Here is a 9,082-nt window from a genome sequence, read left to right as displayed (position 1 = left end):
GATTTGAAATATCGAAGGGTTCTATGGACTCCTGGTGTGGTACTGTAGGATCAGCACTGGACTGTGAATCACAAGGTCAGCAGTTCAAACTCACCAGCTGCTCCTGGGAAACCCTATACAGGATCACTATGAGTCGTAACTAACTGGATGGCACTTAATAACAGCAACAACATGGGGGAAATATTGACTGATACAGAAAGTATCAAAGGAAGATAGAAGAAATACAAAAAGTCACTGTATCAAAAAGAAATGGTCAATATTCAACCATTTCACAAGGTAGCATATGATCAAGAACTGATGGTACTAACGGAAAAAGCACAAGATGCACTAAAGGCAGTGATAGAAAACAAGGTTTCAGGAGTTGACAGAATACCCATTGAAATATTTCAGCAAACTGATGTAAGGTTAGGCCAAGAAATTTGGAAAACAGATACCTCGCTTACTAACTGGAAGAGATCCATATTTGTGCCCATTCCAAAGAACGGTGACACTATGAAATGTGGAACTTATAAAACATAGGCAGTAACATTTTCCTGAAGCTAATTTTAAAAAGGCTACAGCAGTGCATCAAAGGGAACTGTCAGAAATCCAAGCTGGATTCAGAAGAGATGTGCGATGAGGAGAGATTTTATTGCTGATGTAAGATCTTGACTGAAAGCAGAGAATAGCAGAAAAAAGTTTACCTGTGTGTGCTTTATTGACTCTGCAAAAGCACTGAACTGTGTAGATCATAACAAGTTATGATAAATTTGTGAAGATTGGGGAGTTTCAGAACACTTAATTGTTCTGATGCAGAATCTGTACATAGGCCAAAGGAAGTCATTCAAACAGAACAAGGATATAATACATGATTTAAAATCTGGAAAGACATGCATCAGTATTGTATCTTTCCAGCCCATTTATTCAATCTGTATGCTGAGTAAATAATCTGAGAAACTGGATTACATGAAGAAGAAAGTGGCATCAGAATTGAAGGAAGACTCATTAACACTCGGTATGCTGAGCATGGGTGCATTTGAATTATGACACTGGATAAGAATATTGAAAAGTACCATGGACTGCCTTGGTACTTAATAATCTGAGAAACTGGCTGTATGAAGAATGCAGTATCAGGATTGGAGAAAGACTCATTGACATAGGCAACATGCAATATGCAGATGACACAACCTTGCTTGCTGAAAATGAAGAAGACTTGAAGCACTTACTGATGAAGATTGAAGACTACGGTCTTCAATATGGATTACACCTTAACATGAAGCAAACAGAAATCCTCACAACTGAACTAAGAAGCATCAGGACACACAGAAAATGTTGAAGTTATCAAGGATTTCATTTTACTTTGATCCATATTGCATTAGATAAATCTGCTGTATAAGATCTCTTTACATGTTAAAAAGCAAAGATGTTACTTTAAAGGCTAAGTTGCAGCTGAAACAAACCATAGTATTTTCAGTCATTTCATATACAAAGGGACTTCTTTCTGCCAATGAAATGATGCAGGCATTTATGTAGTAAGAAAAGTTTAACAGGAGAATATTGCCTATGTTAATAATGTTGTTAAGTGCCATTTAGTCGGTTCTGACTCACAGCAACCCTGCATAGGGTTTCTGAGGAGTGGCTAGTGAGTTTGAGCCACTGACCTTGCAGTTCAAACTGACTTTATGATCCAGTGATTATCTTATAGCACCACACTAGGTAGATGTGTCTATATAGGTTATGTGGATCATAACAAATTGTGGATAACATTGAGAAGAATGGGAATTCCAGAACATTTAATTGTGCTCATGAAGAACCTGTACATAGATCAAGAGGCAATCTTTAGAAGAGAAAAAGGGGATACTGAATGATTTAAAATCAGGAAAAGTATACATCAAGATTATATTGTTTGCTCACCCAGGAGACATGAAGGCAAGCAGTCGGGTCCCCTCAGGGCAAACCTCCTTCCAAGAGTAAGACTCAATGGGAATACACGAGCAGACATGTACTCTGACTGGTGACCACGTTGGTCACCGATAAGGAGAAGTGAGGGAAAAACAGCAATGAAGCTGCAAGCTAAGTCTTACCACGTTCAATAGACTCCTGTGAACTCGGGTGGAGATCTGGTTGGCCAGCAGTATGGCAAGACCTGGGGACTCCTGGGCCCAGAGTCAGTAACATAGCTGCAGAGGACTAGAGTGAAGAGTGAAGCATCCAGTTGATAAGAAGAGAGGGTATATGCACAAGAATATCCACACTTGCAGATAATACCTACTTGACCTGGCTTCAATGGCTGGATGATCAGAACTCAATAGAAGCAGAAAGGAAAAAAAGAGTAATCTGATACAATTTGATGAACTTGACCTACACCTATTGATGCAGTGGCTCAAAAGAAGGAACAAATCTTTATAGCGAGGATCATTCCCACCCCATCCATACACAGAGTAGACAGGGATGGGCAACTTGGACATTGAGTACCCAAAATGGGAGGGCTACAAAAGGAAGAAGTGACTGGCTTACAAGCTTTCAAGAGGGAACCTAGATCCAGAGGGCCTGGAGGAAAGTAGAATCTCCACTGAGTAGTATCTGATCTGTCTGTGCGGTACTGATGAAAGGAGATGGAGATAGGACTCTTGTGGTACAATAGTGAATAACTGCTATCAGGACTGACTATGAGGGTTGGAAATGTAAAGGTAGACATTTTGTAGCAAAAGGAGGGGAGTGGTTGACTTTGCAATCCAGGAGTGGAGGTTCCTGGGACCATCAAGGGAGAAGAGCGGAGTGAGGGACCCTACCCAGAGAAACAGTGATGCCAGAGATGGAAGCAGAGAGGATGATATAGATAGATGGAGTGGCTGGGGACTCTAGACCCAGAGAGGGAAGGGGGCTGTAAGCTTTTGACTGAGGGGCAGCCTTGTGGGGTATACCCTTTGGTTGTTTGACGATGCATGGAGGGGATTGTAACCAAGGCAATGAAACGATATACAATAGGATGACTGTAAAGCTAATGTTCTCCCATATAAACTATCACTTAATTCACAATAAAACATTTTTTAAGAAAATATTATATTGTTTCACCATGTTTATTCAATCTGTATGCTGAGCAAATAATCCAAGAATCAGGATTGGAGGAAGACTCATCAACAACCTGCAATATATACATGACACAATCTTGCTTGTGGGATGCCAAGAGCACTTGAAATACTTATTGATAAGAACCTCCTGTATGGATTGTACCTCAATGTAAAGGAAACAAAAATCCTGACAACTGGACCAATAAATAACATCATCATGAATGGAAAAAGGATTGAAATTGTCAAAGATTTCTTTTTACTTGGATCCACAATCAACACTCACAGATCAGCAGTTAAGAAATTAAATGATACATTCATTATTAGGCCAATCTGCTGCAAAAGACCTATTTAAAATACTAAAGAACGAAGATGTCCGCTTGAGCACTAAGATGCACCTGAACCAGGCATGGCATTTTCAATCACCTCGTATCATATGCATATGAAAACTGAACAGTGAATAAGGAAGACCATAGAAGAATGGATACATATGAATTATGACACTGGATAAGAATATTGAAAAGTACTATGAACTACCAGAAGAATAAACCAATCTGTCTTAGAAAAATTGTACCCAGAATTCTTTTTGGATGTGAGAATTGTGAGACTTTGTCTCACACATTTCAGGCATGTTATCAGTAGGGATCAATCTCTGGAAAAGGACATTATGCTTGATAAAGCAGGGTGTTAGAGAAATAGAGGAAGACCTCCAACGTGATGGACGGACACAATGACTGCAACAATGGACTGAAACATGACAACAATTGTGAGGATGGCGCAGGACGGAGGAGGCAGTGTTTTGTTCTGTTATGCATAGCGCTCCACTATGCGTCAGAACCAACTCAACAGTTCCTAACAGGAATGCAGCCTGCCCAGCTTATGTTGAAGGCTATAGAGGTTTATGTGGAGGCTTTATCTCTGTCTCTTTCTCCAGGGTAAAAACTGGATTGCAAACCACAAGGTCAGTGGTTGGAGACCACCATCTGCTCCATGGGAGAAAGAAAAGACTTTCTGCTCACACAGAAATTTACAGCCTCTGAAACCCTATGTGTTGGAGCTGACCTGATGATGTCACTTTACAACAACACATATGTTAAGTGCCGTTGAGTTGATTCTGACTCACAGCGACCCTGTATAGGGTTTCTGAAGAGCAACTGATGGGTTTGATTGCTGACCTTGTAGTTTGCAGTCCAGTGCTGATCCTACAGTGCCACACCAGAAGTCCCAAAATATATACATACACACGTTTATGGAATTAATAGTGATGGCCCAGCTACAGAACACCAGACTCTATCCCAATAAGTAGGGTAATTAATTATGTCTAATTTCATTAGGTATAATTTCATGTTATTGACACAGTGGCAGCAACAGAACAATGATGGTGTGGCTGGCACAGGACCAAGCAGTGTTTCATTCTATTGTACATGGGGTTACTACGAGTCAGAACCTACTCAATAGTACCTAATGGTGACATAATTTCATGAAAGTATATTATATTTCAAATTTTAACACCTGTCAGGATTCTGCTTATTTTGCAATTATTATACTAATCTCTGTGGATTAAGATGCAACTCTCAAAGTATAAATTCATAGTTACATTTTCTAAAGTAAGAATTACTTTAAAGGATAACCTTAATTAGCAATGCATTCCAATATAGAAAAACATGATTTATACTCTTTATAAAAATAGAGTAAATCATAGTTTGCATTTCAGATAAACTTCAAAATCCACAATTCTTTAATAAAAAGTAAAAGCAGGTTAGCTTCTAACAGTCCAACTTAATAGGTTTAAACTACATATATTTTTAATTTCAAATACATGAAATCAAATTTTGCATTAAAACTGTTTTTCTCCGGTTTTGATACTTATAGTGTAATCTGAGTTTGAAGAATGTAATTCAACTCTTTCTCTCTATTTATCAATATACTTGGAGTTCTGGTGTGGTTATGTAGGATAAGCAATGGACCACGAGGTCAGTTTGAACCTCAAGGTTGGTAGTTCAAATTCACCAGTCATTCCTCAGAAACCCTATACAGGATTGCTATGAGTTGGAACCAACTCGACAGCACTTAACAACATATATATATATATGTATGTATTGTAGTCCTGGTCTGGTTCTGTAGGATAAGCTAACCACAAAGTCAGCATTTCAAACCCACCAGCCACTCCTATGAAATCTTATACAGGGTCATTATGAGTTGGAACCAACTCGATGGCTCTTAACATTAATAATCTATTATGGCAAGCATACTTGTATATGGCTCTGTAGAATAAGCATTGGACTGTAAATCACAAGGTTGGTGGTTTGAGTCCACTAGTTGCTCTGTGTGAGAAAGATACAGTCTCAGAAACCCTATATAGGCTTGCTATGAGTTGGAACCAACTCAGCAGTACTAACAACAATTGTATTCATCTATGGAACAAAGCATTCATTATATTCACTATTTCAACATTCTTTACATTTACAGATTAGTGATATTAACTTATGTTGATCATGTTGTTCAAACATCACCCTATCCGTTCCTCAGTTTTTCCATTCCAACGATATTTTAACTGGAACAAATACACACATCAACTGTGATTTTGTCCATATTTTAATTCCGCTAATTTTCAGTTTTATATGGTGCCTTTTATAAAGTAATTTTTCCCTCATTACTGCATTTAAAAATATGGAAATGAGAATGTTTTACTAATACTTTCAGTCCTAACAACTGATAAGATCTGCTCCTAAGGCAACATGAAATGTGTGAATTTTTGCTAGGGAGAGAAACCCAGTTTTGATGAGGAAAATCAGGATATCCACTCCTTACTTGTTCCCATAAAAAAGAAAAAAATTGTCAAATAGAGATGTGTACATGGGATAGATTGTGTAACAGAGTTGCCACTCAAAAATATCATTTGAATTTAACACTTCTGAAGGAAGCTTGCCGGAGTTGGAAACACAAAAGTGAAAAGGAAGAAACTAAGTCTATACAAAATGCTGACTCTTCCCCAACAACAGTTCAGACTCATAGTAGTTAGTTGGCACAGGTCACCTGGCTGAGAATCTGGACAGAAGTTGTGTGGAATCCTCTACAGCCAAGCAAAAGCCATACCAGTTGCTTCAAGTCAATTCCAACTCATGTAAATTAACGTGTTGCAGAGCTTTTGGTTGGTAACCAACAGCTTAACCATTCCTACCACCCAGGAATGCCTTCCTCTATAGCAGTGGTACTTAACTGGGGTTGGGAGGGAAAGGTAATGTTGCTCCCTCAAGGGACATTTGGCAATATCTGGAGATATTTTTGGCTGTCGCAAATGTGAAAGAGTGCTACTGGCATCTAGTGGGTAGAGACTACAACACACAGGACAGCCCCCATGACAAAGAATAACCCATCATGCAACTCAAAATGTTAATAGTGCAGAAGTTGAGAGATCCTGATAGGTGGCTTCTGTTTACATATCCCTAGTACAGGCAAACTTAAGGCCTTATGAGCACAGCTTTACAAAACACTGTGGATCATCTCTTCCCACTCAAAGAAAATATCCTGTATCTTAAGATTCACAGAAAAACATACACGTGTCTACAAAGCTCTACATAAAAAGAAGCCTACAAAGGCAAAGGCGCATTCTGCGCTAAAATACACCTTTTCCGGCTATTAATTTTAAGTTCATTTTTCTAATCTATTTAATTGGTAAAAATAATCCAAGCACATAGTAAGAAAATAGATATGCTTAAGTACTGAGATTTTGCTAGCTGCATTATTTTTAATTCTTCTGGTCTTTGGTAGCTTTTGAGAGAATAAGAAAAAGAACATGTGCTTCTTAAACTAGAAGCATTAGACAGCTTCTTTCACTTCTAGTTACTACGATCCTGGAAGCTTTGTCACTGGTTTCCAAACACCAGCAGCGTCACCCATGGGGAACAGTTTTCAGCAGAGCTGTCAGACTAAGAAAGTTTGGGGAGAAGAGTCTGGAGATCTACCTCTGAAAATTAATCAATGAAAACCTTACAGTTCACAACAGAATACTGTCCAAATTAATACTGGAAGATAAGTAACTGGGCAGTGTTTCATTCTTTCATATATAAGGTCTCCATGAATCAAAATTAAGTAGACAGTGACTAACAATAACATGCATCCTATCCTAGGGAATCAGTAGTACTATGGGTCTAGAGAACTCATTATAACGACCCCATAAAAGGAAAAGCTCTGTTAGAGAAAGAAACCTAAACAACTCAGAGAAAGCCCACTACAGTTTTCCATATTAATAACTATAGTCTTTCACTCATGAATAGACAAAAGAAAGATCACCATACATTTCAGGGAAATCATTACCAAAAAATAGAAGGTCAAGGAGAAACTAATAGAACAATCTACTCTAGAGGAAACAAATGATAAAAGAGGCAGACTACAATTTTAAGCATTTGTAAATAGTATTCTCTGAGAATCAAGAGACATGTATTATATCCTAAAAACAAGCAGATTTCTATGAAGATGTATGTATAACATGAAAGAATTTTTGGACATTAAATTTATAACTAACAAAATGAAAAGTCAAGGAAAATACTGGAATGTACAGGGATAGAGACCATGCTGGTGACCTGTAATGCAAATGCAAGAAAGCCTATCATATGTAGAGCAAAAAGATAAAAATGGGAAACATAAGAGAATAGGGAGACATAGAGGATAAATCCAGAAAGTCCAATACCCATCCATGCAAAAGCAATAGAAAAACATATTCAAAGAAATCTTAGAAGAAAAATTAATTCCTTGAATTGAAGAAAGACACAAGTTTTCACAATGAAGCAATTCTTCAAGTGTGGAATAACCCAACCTGAAAAATAACTAACTACATCTGGTAAAATTTCTGAACTCAAAGGAAAATGAGAAAATCCTAGTGAAATGACAGATCAATGACAATAAACACACACATCATTAAAGACACTGGATGCTAGAAACAATGGAATAATTAATACTTCCAAATTTAGAATTGGAAAGGGATCTTGAATCTGGTCAGTCTTCTATACAGCCAAATTATTAATCAAACATGAAGGAAAAAAATAGAAATAGAGAAGGAGACAATCAAGAGACAGAAAATGACATCTTGACTGCAACAACATGAGAGAACTCAAACTAGAAAGGCCTCTCGAAGCTTCTCCCAAACTCCCAACACACAAAAACAGAGATACAAAAAGCTTATTGAAACCACTATGTTTGGGGATGATTTGTTACACAGTAATAGTTGATATGGGTCTGAAGGTGAAATATTCAGCTATGACTCAGTTGAGATCCCAAATCTTCTGAACGTAACCCTTTAATGAATTCCCTGATGGTTGACTCTTTGGCCCTCCTGCCCCTTGCATTTGCTGTCTTCAAGTTGTGACTATTTCTGAGGCTCCTTTGGCAGGGACAGCAGCCCTTCATGTGTTCTTGGCTGATTCCTCCTGTTCGGATTGCTCTGTCAAGATGTGCTTGCTATTTTTCTGGAATTCATATGCATTTCTCATCTGCTGACAGCATTCTTTCTTTCATTTCAAATGCATTAATTTTATTTTTCTCATACGGCAGTATTACACTGTGAATCTAAGAATGTGACAGTCACATGATTTCCGTAGCAAGCCCTCCATTTCCGTGAGCATCCCTGGAGCTCACAGCCAGAAGATTCCTAAGGCTGAAGATGCTAAAGTTTTCTCCACAGCCACATGTTCCCTGATGTTTGGTTTACCGAACACAAATTCCATGAATAATTTGCCATATACATAGTCAGCTTTTTTTTCTATAAGGGTTAGCTGTGCTTTCTTTTCCATGAACAACCCCATCTTGAACAACTTCTTGGAATCTCCTTTTGTCTATGTCTATTCTAAAGTATATGGAAGGCCATTGCAACCTCTGGATCAAACACCAACTTTCACACCTACATATTCAGACTTATCTTCAGCAAGTTGTTTTATCTTGTGTAGTGCTAAAGGTGTCAAGGTGAGGGTGGCCCAGGGAGGACGCAGCTTCCAGTTGCTTACAACCTGGACAGAGGCTCAGACTAACAAAGCCAGCAT

At 38.2% G+C, this 9,082-nt stretch overlaps 1 pseudogene; it reads right to left on the bottom strand.

Annotated features, from left to right (window-relative positions):
• Positions 1 to 8,627: 8,627 nt before the first annotated feature.
• On the bottom strand, positions 8,628 to 9,082 carry LOC102824394 (annotated as a pseudogene).

The sequence above is a fragment of the Chrysochloris asiatica genome, unplaced genomic scaffold (genome assembly GCF_000296735.1).
Source record: "Chrysochloris asiatica unplaced genomic scaffold, ChrAsi1.0 scaffold00012, whole genome shotgun sequence".
Taxonomy (NCBI): Eukaryota; Metazoa; Chordata; class Mammalia; order Afrosoricida; family Chrysochloridae; genus Chrysochloris; species Chrysochloris asiatica.
The sequence above is the reverse complement of the archived record's forward strand: the minus strand, read 5'-3'. Positions and strand labels throughout refer to the sequence as shown.